The following is a 10,586-nucleotide window of genomic DNA, read 5'->3' as shown; positions in this document are numbered from 1 at the left end:
CCATCCTTTCTTCTCTCTCTATATCTTCCTACGACATTATTCTACGACCTCTATATCTTTCAAAATCTTGAACTTTTATCTCACCATCAAGATTAAATGGTTTGTCAATTTATCTTCCACATATATTTCCACAGAAGTACAGAGACTTCTGCAATGGGGGAAAACTTTTGTTTATCCAACATAAATTGGGACAAAGCTATATTAAAGTTTAAAAAGCGAGAATAATATTGACAAAAGTCCTACGAACATCCGTAATTGAGTAACACCCATCCTCAACAATTTTTCTGACTCCTTCAAGAGTTTGTCACTAAACAAATATCTTGTCGGCATGTCGCTATCAATACGGTCTATATCTGGACGTGATCTTCACAAGAGCAGATAAAAGCAATGTCACCGTAGCTTTAAATAGAGAGAAGTATCTTTAAGCCTCTTGTCCAGGATATTAACACGTACTAAAAAGAAAACTAACTAAAAAACTCATCAAAGAACTCCATGAGTTGCTCGCGAGATGGAACGTGAATATATTGCTGAATGAGGCAAAAACTTCAATTGTACAGATAGAGTGCAATTCCTGAGCTTATGGTGCTTATGTGCCAAAGATATATAAGCCGGACTATTTCGAATTATCACATTTCGTCTAAAAACAAGCTTGTTACATTCGTTGGCCACTTTTCTACACAATAATGGCTAACAACTAAATCATCAATAACTTTCAATTAGTTGAGAAACTTTCAAATACATACATAAGCGAACATATTAAATTGATCTCATTGGTATCACTTTTCACGAATGTTCCGATAGATCTAGCTGTTAACGGTATTATTAAAAGATAGAGCTACATAGAGAAAAAGTGCACTATTTTGCACGACAAGGGTTTGATTGCAATCCGGCTCGTTTTGAACTCCACATTCTTTACATTCAATGATGTCTATTATCAATAGACACTTGACACAATGGACTCCCCGCTCTCTTTTAGTCATCGCCAACATCAGAACTTGGAAATGAAAATTACTCGAGAGGCTTTTCCTATTAATCTTTTTCATTCTACTATAAATATGTAGATGATGTCGCGCAGTTCTTTTTTTATTGTTCAATATCGTTCTAAAATACATTTAATTCAAAATTATAGTTTGTGATGGAAGAGAATCAATAATTTTAAATAACAATTTTATACCATTTGATTGGTTCCACAAACTTACATTACTTATTCCGGAAGATACTTACATTTTTCTGAATTCTAACGCTCTTTCTATCAAAAAAGACATAGTCATCGGTCTAACTGACAGAATTTTCCGACTTTTCCACTTGAGATTCCAAACAAATTGCAAATTCGTGATAAAAACGTTGTTGAGTATCAGATATTCGCATTCGTTTATATTCCAACTATTACAAGAACGTTTAAAAACATTATTCAAATTATATAACAAAAGAAAAATATAAATTTGAGTTTCTTTAATCCGAATAACAACAAAAATAATTAACAACCTTGCAACATTTCATATTTCCAAATATTCTTAGAAAAATTTAACCTTCTATCCGTGATTTAAATACAAAGAATATCATACACAACAAAGAATATCATACACGAGTATGAATATAAATTGCGATGTTTCATCCATATCAAGACCATCTGCCGAATGAATTGAGGAACAACAAAATGATTTAAAGAAATAGTATATGAGAGAAGATCCCTTATAGAAATTACAATACCCATAGACAGACTTTTGAAAACATGGCAGAGGATCGCAATTATATTAACAGAAATACAAAACAGCGTTCTATCATTTTAAATCACAGGTTGACTAATCACGAATTCGCATGATATGATGTGGACAAGGAATATCTATAAAAAGCAATTGATGTCAGAGATAATATTTATTAAAGGCTAATCTACAATGTGCTTTTTGCTCTCTTGCTTTCTGGCTTCTTCGTGCTCTGTTTTACAGGCAATCGTGTTTTTTATCACGTGTTTCTAGAGTTTGTCCACTTTTATCTCGAGCAACAGAAAAAAAGAAACATCTTGTCGTGCAAAAGACAGAGAATACGAAACAAAACGCAAAGAGCACATTGTAGATTAGCTCTTAAGAGACAAAAACAATCTTCAGAATAACACGGAAAGTCTACATCACGCTTATGTCATGTTCAGTCATGTTCAGTCATGTTCGGTCATGTTGATAAAGGATTTCTCGAAAGCATAAATGCAGCGATCAATTGCGTTGATGATGATTATCTCAACGTATAATAAAATTTATGACAATTCTCAAGGTTGTTTATACATTGTAAATGTCATGCGATCAATGATAAATACTTTCAATTATTCAATTGACAGTTGTGTTCCGATTTTTGTTGCGCTCGGTTAGGTGTGCTCGAGCAAAATAAACTATCGAGTGTACAAACAATGCTTCTAACTAGCAACCGGTCAGGTAATTATTTTTCCAACAACTGTAACCGGAGGTAGATTTATCGCGATCAATAGCGTCATAGGGATTGCTGGAGTTATTGAAGGTCGTATTTCCATTCTTTGGCTTGATTCACTTGCTGATAGTCCAATCCAGGGACCGAAGCGTACATTTATAGAATTAATCAATAAATTATCATTCAAAAGAAAAAGAATCTGCGCTTTGCTAACCGCACCTCACTTTTAATAGTCCATTTGTTCATTAGCTAGATATTTAATATCAAATCCATATAGACTTAGTTTTTTTAATATAAGATTAAATTTTATATTTTATTACACAAGTTTGAAGATTATATTAAATGTATTTTTGTGAAAGAAAACAATTATATACATATATTATTTTGTATAATAATTTTATTTATAAATAATAATATTATTGACATATTAGTAATTTAATTATAACGTTAAATAAATATTATTATTAATTATAAAATTTAAAAAATAATATATTAGATCTCTGATATTTGTTAAAGTGTATGACAGTTATTAATTACATTAGTTAAGGCTAATCTAAATTTAAGAATAATTTAAATTAAATAATACATTAAATAATAATTCCATTATGAAAGTGTAATTGATCGTATTTTGCATAAAATGAGCAATGAAATCAATGTGAAACAACATGTGACGAATATTGGCTTTTTGTAATTTAGATTATATCACGTTAATAATATATAAAGTTTCATAATTGTGTTTGATATTGTATTTGAATTGCATTTGATCTTACGATATTTTTTTACATGCTTAATAGCATAAATGTTATGTGCAATGTGGTTCTTGGGTTTAAAGTACAATAGGATGTAAATCGTGAAGGAATGTCCTTCAACGCTATGTGAATGCTACGTGCTATATTCGTCAGTAATCTATAATTAAGCATCAGCTGCCCTATATATTTTTAGAATAACAGACTATTACATCGTCACGATAACATATTAAATCTCCATTACAGTTCATTGCTCTTATGCGCCATATATATGTTATTTGATATACAATTTATTTACGCCCAAGCGTACAATTTCACATAAACAAGATATTTTACTTGTTAATAAAAAAAGATATATTTATTTTTGTAACAATATAGTTACACAGAAGCATAGATAAATACAAATAGTGCAATGATTAAACAAATTGATTGTATTTTATATTTTATTTAGTTTTTTTGCATTTATATAATACATTTTTAAATTAAAAGGCTAAAAATGATATAGACTCATGTCATATTAAAAAAAAAATTAATTAATTAATACTTCTACTAAACAATATTTTCTAATTATTTCTATGGTATCTTTGCAATAGCACAATGATACAAAATATATACAATATTGTGCATAATCGACTTAAAAAGTTTTATAAAAGTTTACTCTTCTCCTTATAAAATAAAAATCCCAGATTTAAAATTTACTGTCAAGTTTACAAAATAAAAAAATAATTTTTAATAAAATATTTATATACATATATACATTTTTTTTATAAAAATTTATATATAGTTATATTTTTCAAAAGTTTTATAAAAATTATATATATTTATATTTATATGTATATGTATATATTTTATAAAATAAATTGTGTTTATATATTATAAAATAACAATTTTGATATGCAGAATGAAAATTTCAATTACCTTAGAAAATTACGAATGTCGTTAAAATACGTACAATAAAAGTTTTTTGAAACATTAGTTTCAATTATTTTATATTATACCATAATATTATATTTTATGTAGCTACAATAATAATATTCAGATATATAAGTTTACATGCATCTCTTTACTATTTTATTTGCTGATATTAATATCAAGAACAATGATAAAAAATACTGTTTCGATATTTAAAGTGCGATATAACAGAAATCTATAGTGCATGCGCATTTAATTAAATATATAATATGGACAATGTAATAAGAGAGAACTTGTACTGCATGACTGCCAGTGTAGTTGATAATAAGAGGACGTTACCTATTTATTGTTTGCGTTTCAACGTTTCTCATATCTCGTACGAGATGTCGATATTGGATGTCAATGGAGCAGCTGTTACGTGAATGTAGAATGTCAGAATCTAAAGGCGGCTCGTACATTATGTCAAAACGATTTGGTATTACGTCAAGTTGATATAATATCGATTAAAAGCTTCCGTCAAATTTGTTGACTTCCGTCGATATTTTTTCTTTATAAAAAAATTGAGTTTTAATAATATTTTATATAGATTGATATGTTTTAACAAATTTTAAATATTTTTATATAGTGAAGATATAAATAGATATATGATTTGTATAGATATATAGATTCATCTGATGAAATATTAGATTTTTATAAATATATACATACATATGTGTATATATATTTTCTTTTTTTCTTTTTATTTAATTACTTTAATTACCTGTACTTCTTTGACTTTTCTTCCGTATTCTTTTTAACTTCTTGTACTTTTTATTATTACTTGTTATAATTCTCTATAATTGTTTATTTCTGGAAATTTACGAGCAGAAATATATATAATAAAAAAAGAATCATTAATTTTCATAATAATCTGTTTTCGTGAATACAACCAGAGCAGCTTTGCTTGAATAATAATTACATAAAAAGTTAAATAATAGTTTCATCATAATTATGATACTTTTAAAAATATCAAATGAAAAAAATAATGTATTATTTTATTTTAATAATTTTTTATAAATAGATCATATTTTATAGTATAACTATAAAAAAGGAGAAACAATGTTTGTTTACATAATATATCTAGATCACTAATTATTAATATATAAAAATTAAAAGATAATATCAATTCCAACCTGGAGGCAACAAAAATGGCGTGTTGTATGTTTTGGACTTTGCGTCGTAATATCTCCGCTTATGTTATATGCAGAACGAAAATAAAGATACTTTTATTATATAATTCAAATGCAAGCTATCGATTAAGCCTATTAAGAACTCGATCGTTCCAACCATTATATGAGAACCGATAATATATGAAAGTCTCGCAACTGGGCCATTCACGCATAGATATCCGAAGCGTCTCGCTGTAGCTTGCGCGTGGGCTTGGCGCGAGACACTACCGTGTCTCTTGATAAAATTAATTATAAATATAAACATTTCTCGTGTAGAATGGAATTGGAGTGCAGTTAAAGAATTATTTATTTTTTTGTTGAAAAGATAATTATTCTTACAATAACACTTATCAGATGATCCTTATAATCAACATATTTATGATTCAGATATATACATATTAGGGTGGGCCATTTTAATGTTCCTAAATATCTCTTGTCTTAAGCCTTTTACAAAAAAATATTTCGTGTAAAAGTTATAAGATTTTGAGGAGGAAAGAAATTGGCGCTACTGACTTTCTCCTAAAGGACGATTTTCAAAGTCATTTAAAGGTTATATTTTTTTTAATGGAACTACCTTAATTTTTTTATAATTTTGGCTAAATCTATTTTGTTTCAATAAATTTTAATACAGTCAATGCAATTTCGTATCATTCAAAATTATATTGTTCTATTATTCGAATAAAAGTTTATTGTGTATCATTCAAATGTGTTTTTCTCGAAAATAGTTAACTTTTACGAAATAAAATAAAAGTATTATCTTTTTTTAAAGAAAATGTAGAGAATCTAAAAAAACACTTAAAAATAAAAAGAACGTTTTGTAAAAAATTTTGTAGATTAGAAGATTTAAAGATAATCCGCTCTCCTGGCTCTCTGACATAATATCAAAAAATTTATTACGCTATTTTAAAGATTTTTACTTAATATAAAAATAATTATTACAAATTATTAAAATCTACAGAATGATATATAAAAGTAAAATTATTTAAGAAAACTATTTCTCAAATTTTAGCTTTAAAAACAAGTATCTCGATAAAGATGCGTTACAGAAAAAAATTGTATAAGAACTATTTTTATCTATTGTGCATGTCCATACGAGAGATTGCCTATGTTTACCGGGACACCTTGTATATTCTCTGTTAAAATTATGTAAGATAATATATTTATTATAAAATTGAGAATATAGTTTTAATATACAACTACATACAAATATACGATTTATAAGTATATAAAATAAAAATTTTAAATAATACAAGTAAGTACGATCAAAATACTAAATTTTCTAAACGTTTAAATTTTTCTAACATTTGTTTAGATTACAATTTAATTATAACTTAAATTATTACTATTTTATAGTAAAGAAAAACTTTAATAATAATAATCCACATTAGAAGTAGCCATCAATCTCCAAACCATACTGAAATCTCTCTCTCTCTCTCTCTCTCTCTCTCTCTCTCTCTCTCTCTCTCTCTCTCTCTCTCTCTCTCTCTCTCTCTCTCTCTCCCCCCTCCCTCTTCCCTCTTTCTTTGACGAGTAAGTGTTAACTAGATACATATAGTATAATGATTGTCTATCTGACAATATTTTCTTATTAATGCAACAAATAATTCAAAATTTATCTATGTCTCACACAAGTGTATCTCAGCATTTTATCTTAAACGTTATATATTGACACACAGAAACTTGTGTTATCATATGTCTATTATTGTATAATAATTATACGAATTCCAAAAATTTTCTCTATTGTCATTTTCTGATGTTTTTTTATATTACGCTTTACAAAAATGTTCATTGTTAAAAGAATCGAACATTGTATCAGTACAAATAAAACGCAAAAGCGATAAAGCGATTTTGGATACACTATATTTATATTTTATGTTCTTTAAACAACATTTATCACCTTATCGCCGATTATTATTTATAAAAAGAAATATTACATAGTTTAAATTAACTACATATGTAAAAAAAGTAAATTTGTTAGGTAATAAATAAATTAAAAAATTAATTAATTAAAATATAAATTATATGTATGTTTTACTAATTAGTCTTGCTGCAGAATAAAGCAATATTTTATTATTAATAGTTCTCGAGAGAAATCCGATATTGTGTATATTTTAGATATGTATATATAAATATATATTTTAGATATTTTATATATATTGTTGCGTTCTTAGATTTCATCCTTGTATCAAATCTACGCACATCTCCGAGCGCGTTGCTAAGAAGTCTATTTGTCAACAACGACAGACATGTTGGATTTGAGGCAGCTGTCAAACAGTGTGGTCGTGTTTGGGACAGTTCCGTTGCTCAGAATCAGACATGCGAGAGTGATGTAATTCGCAAACGGCGAACGGTTGCTTCGAGGTATACCGAGACCGACCCATAAATGCAACATTTTGGAGATTAACAGCCAGAATCAAACATACAATACTTACAACAATAATTACGCAACAATCATGATCACGAGATCACCTACGCAGGAAAAGGTTTGATGACTTCATTTTGTGTTTCGACTTTTGCGTGAGAGAACTATGCGAGGAGTGGTCGTAGCTCCTTAGTCTTTCTAACAATAGAAAGTATAGAGAGTAGAATAGAAAGCACGAAAATTTCAATAGCAAACTCAAAAATAAATTAAAGTCTAGCTTGAATTGAACTATAGTATTTATTGCTCGATAAGAGATTAAATCGTGTTAAAAATTTAATTTTAATTTTAATGAATACGTTTGCATTTCTATTTCTTTTCTTACAAGAAAATATTTATTAAAAAGTTAAGAATAAGGAGAAAGACCATATATCGTGCAGTGGGAGATGCTAAGAAAGCATTGTAAGAAAACTGCCCATGGTTTCTGATCCGTGGTTTTCCTATGGAACAAATGGCTTCGAAAATTCCTGAGATGTAATAATTGTCGACAGAGAGAATATTCTTGAAAATTAAGAGTAGATTAAGATTAAGAGTAGACAGAGGGATACCAGAACGCAAAATCGAGAAATACATTGATAGTCGATTGTGTCCAGTATGGCATGTCGCTCGGTAGCTTGGGCAGGAGCTCAAGATAGAGTAGGAAGACTCGTCGGAATTCTGGATTCGACATTAGATTGTGCGCTAGAGAAGTCGATTTTAATGTTTAACAGCGCAGATTTAATATGGTGTGTTAATAACTTGGATAGGAGGTTCATGATAAAACAGAAAACTCATTTAGGATCCTGGAGTCAATATTGAAGCACGCAGGTGAATTAAGTTCCTTTGTTGATGATTGTCGGGACAACAATCTTTAAGAAGGAGAGCAGTGTTGCGTCTCTAAGTTTTATCCCTATATCAAATTTATACATATCTCCGAGAGATCGTCTCCGAGCGCATTACCAAGGGGTTTGATTATCAACAACAGCATGTTGAATTAGGAGCAGTCAAACAGTGTGGTCGTGTTTGGGACAGTATATTAAATTAATAAAATTACCGTTCCTTTTCAATCAGTATTTCCTTATTTGCTCGAGTGTATGAGAATGACGTAATTTGCGAATGTCGAATTGTGTATATATATATATACATATATATATATCGTAACAATAAGACATTGTTTAACGTTGTTTGACATTGTTTGATATTGTTTAATATTGTTTAAATAAGATACTGTTGACTAACATAAGCTCAGTATCACAGCATTGAGTATCCATTCAGCATTACACTCAATATTCATTATTATTTAATCGAAATTCATATTCAAAATGGACAAATTTTCTTATGAAGAACTGGCCGATATGCATCTGATTTATAAGGAAGCTAGATATAATGGAAGAGAAGAAAATATACTTCACTTCAAAAACCATTCTAGTGCCAAAACGACTCATTTGCGGACATGGGTTTATTGACAAAACTGGTTTGTTTTGATGTCCTTTATAATCACTTGAAGTTTGTCAGTCTAATTTTGGGACACCCTGTATATATGTTGCGTCCACGGGTCGATTTCGATGTACCACGAAGCGCGCAACCGTTTAACATTCGTAAATCACGCCACATATAAATTTAAAGTAATGTAAATATATTGACACACACATACACACAGACACATGTTTTTAATTAAAAAGATTTGCAAATAACTTTGTTATTGTTAAATCAACGAAACTGATTCAAAGAAACGAAGAACTGCTTAATAAATGAGATTAATTAGAAGTGTTTCAGAAACAGTTTCGCGACAAAGCGTTTAAGTTTTAAATGTCAAAGTTGAAACATATTTACGAGAAAGAGAGAGAGAGAGAGTGCTTTTAAATTTGTTTCTATATAACAGTTAAAACTGCTAAACACAAGGCACATTGATAAAAGAACACATTGATAAAAGAAAGTATTATTTTGACTGTATAAAGCTCCAATCGTACTGGTCATTTGCTTATGTGATATACGAGAGGCTAAAACATTTCTGTCGGTAATAGTTGATTCCGCAACCAATAATAAGTGACATCTAATATTAAGTGTACAGCTACCTCAATCACATTATAGGAGAAATCCTTCCCACGCTATGTCGCTGAGTGAAATCAATCGCAATTTTGATTTCCATCCAGTGAGTTCTCATCGGTAGTATATAAAAAGTGAAAAAAGAAGCCTTCTTTTTCTATTTTTTTATCGGATCGTACATTTTCGATATGTGCATTGCTTGTGTGTGCACAAGATATTGATTGGAGTTAGTCGTTGCCCTCGAGTGCTAGTCGCTTTAATCGAACCCCGATTAGATATTATAAATTAATAACGAATAATTAAAAATCTGCTAACAAAATAATAATAAAATTGATTAACAAACATAAATTAACAATAATATTTCTTTATATCTTACGTCATCATTGTTTCTTCACAAATACTATTTTCACTAAATATGAGATTGTGCGATAATATAATTAATCATAATTCAATCTCACTTCAAATTTTTATACATATATATAACAAGTCATGTAAAACATTAATTATTACTAGTATTAATGTAATATTATTATTATATAATATTAATATTATTATATAAAATATTATTTGCGATTAAAATTGAATCTCCATTAAATTTATGTTTCCATGTAAAAAATAGAAACTAATTCTTTTACGAGACTTTGCTATATAGTTCTTTTGCATACGATCAAAAAACAAGAGTTAGACAATTTTATAAGGCTCGTAATATTGATCTTTTATGTTTGCAAAACTTTAACATTTCTTTATATATTTTATAATGTTTATTGTAGTTTAACATTTATAATATTTGTTTTGCACTTTCTCTCCCCCCCTTTCTCTCTCTCTCTCTCTCTCTAGTACTCTGCGTTGATACCACTGCTT

This window comes from Prenolepis imparis, unplaced genomic scaffold, assembly GCF_030444845.1.
Source record: "Prenolepis imparis isolate NDT839.2.m4 unplaced genomic scaffold, iyPreImpa1.0 SCAF_11, whole genome shotgun sequence".
NCBI lineage: Eukaryota > Metazoa > Arthropoda > Insecta > Hymenoptera > Formicidae > Prenolepis > Prenolepis imparis.
Note: the sequence above shows the minus strand (reverse complement) of the source record.